This window comes from Giraffa tippelskirchi, chromosome 4 (genome assembly GCF_054371585.1).
Source record: "Giraffa tippelskirchi isolate mGirTip1 chromosome 4, T2T-mGirTip1v1.2.pri, whole genome shotgun sequence".
NCBI classification, from domain to species: Eukaryota; Metazoa; Chordata; class Mammalia; order Artiodactyla; family Giraffidae; genus Giraffa; species Giraffa tippelskirchi.
The window spans coordinates 184,773,336-184,786,139 of NC_137278.1; the positions used below are offsets into that span (position 1 = coordinate 184,773,336).

The 12,804-nt window shown below is 37.8% G+C and overlaps 1 protein-coding gene and 1 pseudogene across 1 annotated transcript in view; one reads left to right on the plus strand and one right to left on the minus strand.

Annotated features, from left to right (window-relative positions):
- PDE3A (phosphodiesterase 3A) overlaps window positions 1-12,804 on the minus strand; it is a 627,104-nt gene that overhangs the window by 603,327 nt on the left and 10,973 nt on the right. The window lies entirely within an intron of this gene.
- LOC145504050 (U6 spliceosomal RNA) lies at window positions 10,821-10,916 on the plus strand (annotated as a pseudogene).

Below are 12,804 nucleotides of genomic sequence, written 5' to 3' on the forward strand. Positions count from 1 at the left end.
TATCAGTGTTCCAGGATTAAAGATACTGAAGCAGGGGCTTTCCTGGTGGCTCAGTGGTAAAACATCCACCTGCCAATGCAGGAGACAAGGGTTCAATCCCTGACCCGGAAAGGTCTCACATGCCACAGAGCAACTCAGTCTGTGAACAACAACTACTGAGCCTGTGCTCTGGAGTCCGAGAGCCACAACTACTAAAGCCTGCTCACCCTAGAGCCCATCCTTAGCAACAAGAGAAATCACTGCAAGGAGAAGCTCAAGCACTGCCTCAAGAGAGTAGCCCCCACGTGACTCAACTAAAGAAAAGCCCACGCAGCAAGGAAGACCCAGCACAGCCAAAAATAAAATAAGCACTGGTTTTTTTTTTTAATTGAAAAAAGGAAAATGACTAAAAAAAGATATTGAGGCACAGAAAAGAAATGTAGGGGAATAGGCTGGAGTAACCTAGATGGTAAAGTCTATCCCTAGGGCTACCACTAAAATAAATGGTTTTCAGGATTGGAATTTAGCATCATTAAAGAATTTTGTTCAGAAAATGGTAAATAGGCAGTGGAAAACCAAGTTGAAGGCTCTGTTTCTACCTGAATCAGGTCACCATGAACTCGACTATGAAACATGCTCTGTAGTCATCCTTCATACGGTGCTCATGGTGTCCTGGGTCCAAGTCATCTAGATGGCTGAACACTTTTTAAAGACAAAACTTTGTTTTTTGGTTAATTTGAGCACTCATGGCTTGATTTTGAGCACACAGTCTCGCTGAAAATGTAGGTACATATGGCTTAAACTGTCACTTGGAGTGACACTCTCTCATATATATGAAGTCTCTATACCTATAAGTAGAACAATCAGGGCAGTAATTTCTAGCCATACAGGAAAGTTTCTCCACCTGCTGTTCTCATTTCTCTGGTTTCCATGCAGTACCACCTGCCCCATTTATCTTACATAAGGTCGTTTTCCTCAATTGGTCAAACTTTACAAGCTAAGCAGCATCTCTGTGAAACCAGTCATTCTTTCCAAAGTTCTAGAGATGAGATAAAACTAATAAAAGTGAAACTTGTGCATAAAAAAACAATGGCTCTCACATCTCCAGTACACATATATCAACCTTTGAAATTTATTGGAAACTTTAAATTTTATATTACTAGAACCCAGAACAGAATTCTGAGCATTTAAACTGAGCTTCTAGGATTCCATTAGAGGATAACTTACACTTGAAGCATTTAGGACACTTAATTTTATAAACTTTGAAGCCAGGAAAATGTTCTTAGGATTTATAATCTAGGGGAAAACACATACACATGGAAATAAAAGGAAATATTCAGTTTATACTATCTTCAGGATCACATCATTGTTTTTCAGTTGCTAAGTTGTGTCCAACTCTTTGCAACCCCATGGACTGCAGCATGCCAGGCTCCTCTGTCCTCCACTATCTCCTGGGGTTTGCGCAACTTCATGTGCATTGAGCCAGTTATGGTATCTAACCATATTATCTTCTGCTGCCTCCTTCTCCTTTTGCCTTCAGTCTTTCCTAGGACCAGGGTCTTTTCAAATGATTCAGCTCTTCATATCAGGTACCCAAAGTATTGGAGCTTCAGCATCAATACTTCCAATAAATATTCAGGGTTGATTTCCTTTAGAATTGACTGGTTTGATCTCCTTGCTGTCCAAGGGACTCTCAAGAGTCTTTTCCAGCACCCTCAGGATTACATATAGAGTTATATTTTAATGGTCTGCCCAGAATTCCGAAACCTTGGATGTATATATCAAAGATACTGTGTTCATGCCTTCTCCTTTGCCTCTGTTACTTCAGACACCCAATTTCCCTTTGACCTTAAGCAGAGACTGAATGCCACGATCTCTTGTCTGCAATATGTGTATAGATAGCATGATCAGACCTGAATCAGAAATCTTCATGTTTTCTCAAATGCCAAATAGGCACAGTCATTTTAGAAGACAATTCCACTTGAGATGACAATGGCTAAGTATGAACCCAAATTGTCCATGTGTTAATGCGAGATCTGAGTGTTGGAAAACTGAAAGGGGTCATTTCTGTCAAGCTTCACAATGTGGGCAGCCATTTATTTGTATTCAGTAGCTTGCAATTTCTTTCAAGTTCTCACCTCCTTCTTACATTTTAGATTCTGGCACCATGGAGAACTGACTTTTTACAACACAGTATTTCTTTATAGTCTCAGAATTGGATTAGAAATTTTCTCAGTCTTATAACTTTATTGAAGCTTTCAATGGCTAAGTCAAAAGATCTCTCTTGGTAAATGTCACATTACACTTGAAAATAGGTGGTTATTTTCAAATATCTTTTGATACTGATTTCTAACATAATTCCACAGTGATGAGAACATACTCTGTATGATTTCAATACCTCTAGACTATGAAATTTTTGCACCTTGTTTTATGTCCATGGGTATGTTTCAGTGTCTCCTAGTTTATAATCTATGGGAACTTGAATGGAATTTGTATTATTGTGGTGTGAAAATTGTAAAAATCTTAATTATGTTGAATTGATTCATGGTGATTTTCAGGTCTCCTATATCATTCTACTTTTCTGTCTATTCATTCCATTAATTTTTGAGAGTTTGATATTGAAACTTCAACTAAAAACCTTAATTTATCTACCTAACAATAATTTAAATATTTAGTGGAACTATAGGCAACTTTGTTTTGCATTTTCCAAGTCTCCTGTAAATGTGTTATCATACTTTCATAATTGAAAAAATTAAAAAGAAAAAAAATAAGAGAGTCTAGCTACTGCTGAACAAACCAGGAATACTGTGCTTTGTGAACTGTTTATACTATGCATCTTTGTACACTGCAACATTATGCTGGTTTTCCAATATGCAACATATTTGACACATCCTAAACTTGTTCTCTTTAATGAGTTAGAACACCTTTTAATCCTCTAGTGACATGAGTCACAGCAAGAAACACTGTAAAAGAGGAGAAATGAGCATAAATTTTACTCAAGCATCCCTTTTATCATATACAAGACGACCAACATGTTATTATTTGGGCATTGCAAGGGATAAAATAAATTATTTTTAAAGTTTTACTAGTAAGTGTAAAATGCAAAACTGTAAAACTCCTACCAGATAACCTAGATGACCTTGAATATAGTAATAACTTTTAAAGATACCACACTAAAGACACAATCCATGGAAGAAATAATTGATATATTGTGCTTCATCAAATTTAAAAATCTCTGTGAAAGACAACATCAAGGGAATGAGAAGATAAACCACAGACTAGGAAAAAACATTTGCAAAAGAAACATCTGGTAAAGAAATGTTATTCAGGTTACGCAAAGAAGTCTTAAAACTCAACAAAAGAAAGCAGACAACCCAATTAAAAAATGGCCAAAGACCTTAGCAGACATTTCACCAGAGAAGATATATGGATGGCAAATAAGCACACGAAAAGATGTTCTACATCATATGTCATCAGAGAAATGCAAATTGAAACAACTATGAGATATCACTACATATCTATTCGAATGGCCAAATTCAAACACTGACAATATGAAATGCCAGTAGGAAATGAAGCACTGGGAATGGTCATTCACTGCTGGTAGACTACAAATGATACAGCCACACTGAAAGATAATTTGGCAGTTTCTTACAAGATCCAACATACTTGTAACACATGATCCAGCAAGTGTGCTCCATAGCGTTTACCCAAAGTAGTTGAAAGCCTGTCTGCACAAAGACCTGTACGTGGATATTTGTAATAGCTGTGTTCATAATTGCCAAAACGTGGAAACAACCAAGATATCCTTTAGTAGGTGAAAGGATAAACTGTGGTACTTTCAGACAAGGAAAATTATATATATATATATGTGCTGTGCTTACTCACTCAGTTGTGTCGGACTCTGCAAACCCACGGACTGTAGCCTACCAGGCTCCTCTGTCCATGGGGATTCTCCAGGCAAGAATACTGGAGCGGGTTGCCATGCCCTCCTCCAGGGGATCTTCCCAACCCAGGGACTGAACCCAGGTCTCCTGCATTGCAGGCAGATTCTTTACCATCTGAGCAACCAGGGAAGCCAATACATATGCACTAAAGCCCATTATCAGCACTAAAAATAAGTGAGCTATCAAGCAATGAAAAGGCATAAACTTAAACACATATTACTAATTAAAAGATGATGCTGAAGCTGAAACTCCAACATTTTGGCCACCTGATGCGAAGAATGACTCATTGGAAAAGACCCTGATGCTGGGGAAGATTGAAGGTGGGAGGAGAAGGGGATGAAAGAGGATGAGATGGTTGGATGGCATCATCAACTCAATGGACATGTATTTGAGCAAGCTCTGGGAATTGGTGATGGACAGGGAAGCCTGGCGTGCTTCAGTCCATGGGGTCGCAAAGTGTCAGACATGACTGAGCGACTGAACTGAAATGAAGTAAAAGAAGCCAATGAAAAGACTACATGCTATATGAATCCAAGTATATGTTAATCTGGAAAGGGCAAAACTATGGAAACAATGAAAGGATCAGTGGTTGCCCAGGATAGGGAAATAGGGGAGGGAAAAATAGGCTGAGCACAGAGGAGTTTTAAGGCAATGAAAATACTCTGCACCATCTTATAATGACAGATGCATATCATTATATATTTGGCCAAACTCATAGAAAGTGCAACACAAAGAGTAAAACCTAATGTAAACTATGGACTTTGGATAATTATGATGTGTCAATAGAAGTTCAGCAATTGTAAAAAATGGATCTCTTTGATGGAGGATGTGACAATAGGGGAAGCTTAGCAATCATGAGGGCAAGGGATAATGCAAGAAACCTTTGTTCCTTTCCTTTCAATTTTGCTGTGGACCTAAAACTGCTCCAAAAAAGCTACTGAAAATAATAATTAATTTTTTTAAAAAAAGAGAGGGTGGGGGTGTGTGGGAAATGAGTGCTGTAACATATTTCCTAACAAAATTCACTTGTGAAAGCACTTTTAAATCAGTGTTCTATACAGATGAATTAATACTTTGCCTTTGATAACCTCAAAGTCAAGGACTTTAAAATTCAATATATAATATTTTTTCATTATAGTTTCTCTCTAAAATTGCCACTGTAAAAAAAAATAAATAAATAAAATAAAATAAAATTGCCACTGTATTTCCTGACATTTAAATTCAATATCTAGGCTCAATCAATAGATATGAATGTATTTGAGATCCCAAATCACCTAATACCTAAGTGCTCTGAACAGGTGTCTGCTAAGAAACATATAATCCATTTAGTGGAGGTCTATAATACTTCTTTCGTTTTCACAGGTGGTGTTGGATTATTAAAGTGGAAATATGCCAAGAAGTTTTTAGAGTATATTTCCATTTAAGTTGGACTTTACATTATTTAAAGCTATGATAATTCAACTCAGCTCTAATCCTCTTATAGTCTAGTCTGACCAAATCCATTATTTTCTATATTGCCTGAATTTCAATTTTTCTGTTACTAACCCCCGCCTCGTACAAAAAGTTTCAAGGAGGAGAACATCATTCATGTCCAATGTGTTTAGCCCATAGCCCTATTTTTCTTCTTTTTAGAAAGCAGACAATGGACACTAGTGGGTTGAAATGGAGTTAGAAAAAAAAATAATGGTGAATATACTACTGACCGACTATGGGGAGATCATTTGGTCGTTCCTTATTTCACTTTAATTATCTGCTAAATAAGGTAGTAAATTTGTTCACACTACTAAGTTTTAAAGAGCAAACATGTTAAAGTAGCTCAAGATTTGCTTATTTGTTGAGAAATAATATAAATTTAAAATATTATCATTATTTAGCTAATCATACACAGTATCTACCAAGGGCCTTTTAATTACTCAGGATGACAGTCCATGTTGTAGAGTAGAAAGATTTGGAGTTGGATAATGAATTCAGTTCTTTCGTTTAGTTTTGTTTGTTTAGTTTGTTGTGATCTTCAACAAATGACATGTGTGTTTCTTTGGCTGCCTAGAATCTGAATTACTTTATCCCCGGGGAATTCCTCATCATATACATTTCTGTTGAACTCTCTCCTACCAAAGAAGCTGAAAAGACCAAAAACCTACTCCTCTATCCTCTACACTCTTCAGCCCTAGCACCTAGGGTATTGGCACAGAACCTAGGCTTCTCCAAATATCAGATTATTCCACTTGAAATTCTTGAATGAAATAGAGTACAATTCATTTTGCCAGTTGGAATGGCAATGGTGGAGATGGTGCTTGGGCATTTCCACTGAGCTGTTCCTACTAAGCAGTGCTACTGTTATTAGTCGGGAGGCTGAAATGGGGATTCAGATGGACAGTCACGATATCTATCCTGACTTTCTACTGCGAAACTGGGAGAAGCCAGAGGATGAATTTAGGGCATGATATTTCATATCAGAATCCCATTTATCATGTGACCCTTCTGAAACACTCATTCAAACAAATGGACTCAGTGGTAAGTTCCCAGCAATTAGTTTTAGCTCAGAGCTGGTATGATTAAGTCCTAAGAGATCTGTGGGTTTTTTAAGCTGTCAATACACTTGGGAGGCTAGAGGACACACACACGAGGACTTGCAGCTACACTCAATTGTCCGTTCTCATGCTGGTTAGCCTCCCCTTGGGTGACAATGGGCCCACAAAAGCACAGCATGAGTAATTTCCCTCTCACCATGAGAATCTTCTCCAGGCAAACCAACTTATCAGGAACTACTTTCACAATCCCCTAAGGAAAGGTAAATGTTCCTAACGTGCCGTCTAGAATAGATTAAAATTGCAAGCATATGCAAATACTAAATGCTGCTGCTGCTAAGTCGCTTCAGTTGTGTCCGACTCTGTGCGACCCCATGGACTGTAGCCTACCAGGCTCCTCCGTCCATGGGATTTTCCAGGCAAGAGTACTGGAGTGGGGTGCCATTGCCTTCTCCGAATACTAAATGAGTTACCGCTTAATTAGAAAATATTAAATTTGTCATTTTTATTACCAAGAATTCACTTTGAGGGATAAGCCGCATCAGACTCATTTTAAAGATGAGAAACAGAAGCAACCAGTGTTCTTAGCAAATATTAACCTAGAGTTTGAAATTGTGGTTCTTTAATTTAAACTATATTGACTCATGGCTGAGTCCCTTCATGGCTCACCTGAAACTATCACAACATTGTCAGTTGGCTATACCCCAATTAAAAAAAAAAGTTCAAAATAATATAAAACACACTGACTCTAGAGATAAAATTCCAAAGGTACCAATACTAAAAAGACATGTTAATTTGTATATTATAATATTTAACAAATGTTTGGCTTCAGAATTAATTTTGCTCCTTTTAAAAATATGTATTTTAAAAGGAAATTATTTTAAATGGATAATACCACATACAAAATAGACTATCCATCAATACTGCTTCCCTAGTGGCTCAGATGGTAAAGAATCTGCCTGCAATGCAGGAGACCTGGGTTCGATCTCTGAGTCAGGAACATCCCCTGGAGAAGGGAATAGCCACCCATTCCATTATTCTTGCCTGGAGAATTCCATGGAGGGAGGAATCTTGTGAACTACAGTCCATGGGGTCCAAAAGAGTCAGACACAGCTGAGCAACTACCACTTTCCCATTCACTTCACAAATCATACAATGAAAAATCTTTTTTAACTTAAAAAATTATTTTAAGGAATTTAAACAACCAGGACTTAATGATGAAATTCTGATAATAAGATAGTGGTTGACATAGTAATAGAGAAATTGACCAACTGAATAGAGAGTATAGAAGCCCAGAGGCAGAGCTAGTCCAGTGCAGAAAAAAATTTGGTATATACAAAGAGATGAGGAAGAGAGAAACTATTTAATAAATGAAGCTGGAAAAAATTTCCGTTATGAAAAAGATCAAATTTGATCCCTACCACAGGCCATAATTTTTAAAAAAATTAGAATTGTCTAAATGGAATAGGGATTGAAAATACAAAAATAAAATAAAATTTCTAGAAGAAAATACAGGTGAATATTTAAGACCCTGATGTAGGGAAAGATTTCTTACTTTAAAAAAACCACAGAATAAATAAAAATAAACTTTGCTGTATCTAAATTAGGAAATTTTGTTCAAAAACGTCTTAGGGAAGAGGGTGTGGATAGGCGAGGGCTTTAATGCAAGAGAAGACATATGGATATTTGTAACAAGAAACATTTCTATAAAGAATATATCTTAGACTTCCCTGGTGGCACAGTGGGTAAGAATTTTCCTGCAATGCAGGGGTCACAGGTTCAATCCCTGTTCAGGAAATATCTCACCTGCCATGCAGCAGAGCAACTAAATCCATGTAACACAATTCCTGAGCCTGAATTCTAGGGTCTGAAAGCTGCAACTACTGAGCCCATATGCTGCAACAACTGAAGCTCACATGCCTAGAGCCTGTGCTTTGCAACAAGAGAAGCCACTGCAATGAGAAGCCTTCACACAACTAGAGAGTAGCCCCCACTTGCCACAATTAGAGAAAGCCATGCACAGCAAAAAAAACAACAACAACAAAAAAAACCCATCACATTCAAAAATTAAAAATAAGCTAATAAAGAAAAGAATATATATTTTAAAACTCTTAAGAAAACAATAAGAAAATCAATATAGAAACTATAAGAATAAAAGACACAAACATTTAGCTAAAGATAAAATGCATATAAATAAGAAATACATGATAGTCAACATTGTTAATAATCAGTGAAAGGTAAATCAAGACCCAAATGAGATACCATGTTATGGCCATTAAATTTGCACAACTTAAAAAATCTGGAAATGTCATGTGTCAGGAAGCATATGAAATTCCAAGGTCTCTTATACATTCCTGTTATAAAGGTATCTGAATGAAATCACTCAGGAAAACAGTTTTATATTATCTCCAAAATCCAAACATTCATAAACCTTATGACCGGCAACTTAATTTGCAGGCATATATGCTAGAAAAATTCATAGATATGTACAATAGGAGACATGGATAGGAATCTTATAACAGCACTACTTTCAACAGCAGAAAGCTAAATGCCCATCTACATGAATAAGCTGGTATATTTACACGGTGGAATATTACATAGGCAGCATTTTACTATTAGAGCAATACAAATTGTGGTAGACTGAAAAATGGCCCCTGACAATACACTCAAATCCCAATTCCCAGAACCTATGAATATAGCAAGTCCTTCACACCCTCTCTGTCTATGGGTTCCATATCTATGGGTTGTGCATTCATGGACTGAAAATACAGTTTTTAAAATCCTGAATGTTCCACTAAGCAAAATTTGAATTTACTGCTCACTGGTAGCTATTTACTTAGCATTTATATTGTATTAGCTATTATAAGTAATCTCAAGATTATTTAAAGGATGTACATAGGTTATATGCAAATACTACACCATTTTATATAAGGGTCTGGAGCATCCTCAGATTTTGATGTCTGGTAGGGATGGGTCCTGAAATTAATACCCCACAGACCCCAAGGATAAAAGGCTAGCTTAAAACTCAACATTCAAAAAACTAAGATCACGACATCCGGTCCTATCACTTCATGGTAATAGGTGGGGAAAAAAATGGAAAGTGACAGACTTTATATTTCTGGGCTCCAAAACCACTGTAGATGGTGACTATAGCCATGAAAGAAAAGCTATGACAAATCTAGACAGCTTATTGAAAAGCGGAGACATCATTTCTCAAACAAAGTTCCGTCTAGTCAAAGTTATGGTTTTTCCAGTAGTCATGCACGGATGTGAGAGTTGGAACATAAAGAAGGCTGAGCACCAAAGAAGTGATGCTTACAAATTGTGGTGCTGGAGAAGACTCTTGAGAGGCCCTTGGACTGCAAGGAGATCAAACCAGTCAATCCTAAAGGAAATCAGTCCTGAATAGTCATTGGAAGGACTGAAGCTGAAGCTCCAATACTTTGGCCAACTGATGTGAAGAACTGACTCATTGGAAAAAACCCTGATGCTGGGAAAGATTGAAGGCAGGAGGGGAAGGGGTTGACAGAGGATGAGATGGCTGGATGACATCACTGACTCAGTGGACATGAGTTTGAACAAACTCTGGACAATGGTGAAGGGCAAAGGGGAGCCTGGCATGCTGCATTCTATGGGGTCTCAAAGAGTCAGACATGACTTGGCGACTGAACAACAACAGACACCAAGGGACAAATGTATTACTTTATATGGCAAAAGATACAGTCAAGTTAAAGCTACTGAGAGGAAGAACTTATTCTTATCTTTTTTATGGGCCCTAAATGATATCACATATATCCTTATAAGAGAGAGGAGAGGGAATTCTGAGACAGACATCCATAAAAGAGGAAACAAAACCCACCAGACATCAAAATCCAAGGATGCTCCAGACCATTATATAAAATGGTGTCGTATTTGCATATAACCTATGTACATCCTTTAAATCATCTTGAGATTACTTATAATAGCTAATACAATATAAAAGCTAGGTATATAGTTGTAATATAAATGCTAAGTAAATAGCTGCTAATGAGCAGTGAATTCAAATTTTGCTTAGAGATTTGAAAAATGTTGACAATGTTGTGAAAAGCAAAGGCATGCTAGCAGCCACAGAAGCCAAAAGAGGCAAGGAACAGAGTATTCCTCTTGAGCCTCTGAAAGGTGGACAGCCCTGGTAGCACCTTGATTTAGGTCCCAATAAAACAAATTTTGGACTTCTGGGTTCCTGAACTGTGAGAGGATTAATTTCTGTTGTTTTTAGCCACCACATTTATGGTAATTTGTTACAGCAACCACAGAAAACTAACACACAATCCAGTGATACATCCATAAATATAGCAAGTGTATTTTCTAAAATGTTGGCTGAATGACTGCTCAGTGCATATACGAAAATTGGAACGATATAGACAAGATTAGCATGGCCCTGCCAAAAGATGACATGTAAATTCGTGAAGCATTCCATATGTTTAACGAATATTAGGATGTTAACAATAAATACAAAAGAATGAAAAAAAATTAGCTGAAATAGAAAATGAAAATAAAAAGCCTAAATGAAAACCAAGTAGGTTTTGTAAAATAATTTATATTAACATGGAAGGCTATATGGCAAAAATGAAAAGAATAAATCTAAAAAAATAAGGGAGAAATCTTCCTTAATTAAGAGATCACTATATCAAGGCCAATATCCTTTTCTGGGACATTGATCATACTGTCTGACTATCCATAGTGCATGCTTAGTGACTCAGTCGAGTTGTCTGACTCTTTGTAACACCATAGACTGTAACCCACCAGGCTTTTCTGTCCACAGAATTCTCCAGGCAAGAATACTGGAGTAGGTTGCCATTTTCTTCTCCAGGGTATCTGCTCTACCCAGGGATCAACCCTGGGTCTCCTGCATTGCAGGCAGACTTTTTACTGTCCGAGCCACCCGTGATCCATAGGATTATAACAAAATATGAGGCTTCCTAATTATAATAGGATATGAAATGATGGAATGATCATGGAATGGTGATAAGAACACTAGCTGTTTGGGATGTAAGGGAAAGAGACACAGGAATAAGTTTGTTAAAATATAGATAGGACGAACCAGCAATTTGAGAAACATAGGAATGACAGGTAGCATCCAGAGGGAATTCTGATTTAACTTGTATTAAGCAAGCAGCTTATGACAGCCTCATCTAATTTTCCACTATAGTATATCCATGACAGTGGTTCTGAAACTTTGATTGGAATCAGAATCACCTAAGAACTGGACATGAACCCAAAGGCTCAGGCCTACCCTCTTCAATTAGCCTGCTCTACTGTCTTTGTCCTGAGTTCTCCGGGTGTTCCAATATGCATCAGCATTTGAGAAAACCAGCAACGTGGGGAAATACACACAGGGAAAACTGTAATGTCACTGGCAGCTATTGACTAGGCCCCCCCAAAAAGTAACAGAAAGCTATTCTTTTCCCTCTGTCCATTCAAATCTGCTCTCTGTGGTTAATTCTAAGCAGAAATCTAAGCAGATGCCATGACTTTTTTGATCACTCTCAGAAAAAAGTTCCTCTAGTCATCTTTAGTCACAAAATATTTAATTTGGGTACTTCAACGATCACTCCCAAGAAATACTCAAGACTCCAAACTTAATTTAAAGCTCCTCCCTCCCTCCCTTCCTTAGAGAGGAAGCTAGCATGGGAAGGTTTCTAGCTCCCATCTTCTCACTCACTGTCTTCTTCCCATCAGCTGGCTGGTTCTAGAGCATCTAGATTTCAGGAAGGCATATTAGAAAGAGAGAAGGCCAAGAAAGTTCTCCTTTAATAGTCACCAGTAGAATCTGACACTGGTATACCCCAGCTTGGCAGGAATTTAAGGCTGATTCTTCTCCTGGACAGTGTTTGGATTTTCTATGGAGTCCCATCACTGGCAATGGGATCCCCCACTGCTGCTCTCTTTAAATGGGTGTGGTCTCCTCTGCCTGGACATTAATGACCTCACCCTGACTTTCTGAGGCCCATTCCACTCTCTCAAGAGCCTAGAGCCCCTCCAAGGTTGCTCCAGGTATTCTTTCTCTTACAGGTGGCCCCTCTGGCATCCCCAGGAAGCCTGAATGATTTCTTCCTTCCAAAGACTTCCAGCAATAGCAAGCTGTTCCTAAGGCAGCCAGACTTGAGGTTTTTCTAGCAGCAATATCTGTGCCTCAGACTGCAATACACGAGGCAATCTCTTTAAAGGGCCCCCTTGAATCGTCTCTCATTTGGCTTGAGGAGAAATGGAAAAGACATTTCATAGCACTCCAAATCAAATGATCTCTACTTAAAAGATAGACAACCAAAACAAAACAGCATGGAAAGATGAAACAAAACAGTGGGTGACAG